The sequence below is a fragment of the Octopus bimaculoides genome, chromosome 27, assembly GCF_001194135.2.
Source record: "Octopus bimaculoides isolate UCB-OBI-ISO-001 chromosome 27, ASM119413v2, whole genome shotgun sequence".
Lineage (NCBI taxonomy): Eukaryota > Metazoa > Mollusca > Cephalopoda > Octopoda > Octopodidae > Octopus > Octopus bimaculoides.
The window spans coordinates 16,544,124-16,545,421 of NC_069007.1; positions in this window are offsets into that span (position 1 = coordinate 16,544,124).

Below are 1,298 nucleotides of genomic sequence, written 5' to 3' on the forward strand. Positions count from 1 at the left end.
ATATGTCGTCTGCTTATGTTCAAAGACGTGAGGGCTTCTTTTTTTCTCTCTCTTTTACTAATGTCGAAAGGCAACAGGAGAGAAAATAAAACAACTCACCTCCTCTTCGTTTATTGTCTTATTTAACGTTTTCATATGTTCAGTTAAGACACAGACAGACAAGACAAAATGTGTTTTTACATTGAAATAATGCTAGCAGAAGTTTTATTGCTTTTATTTATCTTGTTGATGATATGCGGCTGCCATATTGATCTGTTTTACTTCTATATTTCTTTTCATCCACACTTTTTCCTTTGACTTTCTCCTCTCGTTTTCAGTCAATTCCTTCCTTCTTTCTTTCTTTCGTTTTTCTTTTTCTCTTCTCTTTTTTTTTTTTTTTTTCTCTCCTCCCCCTTTCTTTCATCCTTTCTTTCCTTCTTTTTTTCTGTTCCGCTTGTCTTTTTTCCTTCCATTCAGCCATTCTTTCTTTTATCCTTCCTTCCTTTCTTTTTTCCTCCCATTCTTCACTTCTTCTTTCCTTCCTTTCTTTCATTCATACTTTCTTCTACCTTTCATTCCATCCTCTCTTTCTATTATACTTTCTGCATTTCTTTCTTTGTTCCTTCCTTCCTTTCCTCCTATTCATAATTTCTTTTCCTTCCTTTTTTTCTTTTTCTTTCTTCCTTTGTTCTTTCCTTCATGCCTTTCTTCTTTCCTTCATGCCTTTCTTTCTTTCTTACCCTCTTTCCACTTTTCTTTCTCTCGTATTTCCTTCCTTTATTTCTTTCTTCTTTCTTCTTTGCCTTCCTTTTTTTCTTTTTCAGTTTCTCTTTTCTGAAAATTCCTTTTTTCTGTCTCTTCTTCTCCCTTCTTCCTTTCTTTCTTTTCTTCATCCTTCTTTCCTTCATTTCTTTCCCATTCTATTTAACACTACATTGGGGAGGTGGATAAGCAGAATCTTAGAGAGTCGTATTCGCTCAGGCTGCTAACGTTCTGGGTTCAATTCTCGTCCAGGTCGAACTTAAATTTCATCCCCGCTGGGTAATGATAGAATTAACTATCAGTCAATTTAAATGACTGGAACCTCTAAGTGGCTGCTCAACAAACGGAAATATTACAAAAGCATATCAAACAGAAAATTTGTAGCTTATTCCTCATCAGTCAATTTCCAAAAGGTCTGACAATTTCGCGCCTCTAACGTTGATGTTGTTCACTCTTGGTGGCGCCAGTGGCAAAAAGCCACTGGGAATAGCTAGCGAATGTACAAGACAAAATAAAACCCACATATACAACAAAAAAAGGCAAATTGACTTGTAGGT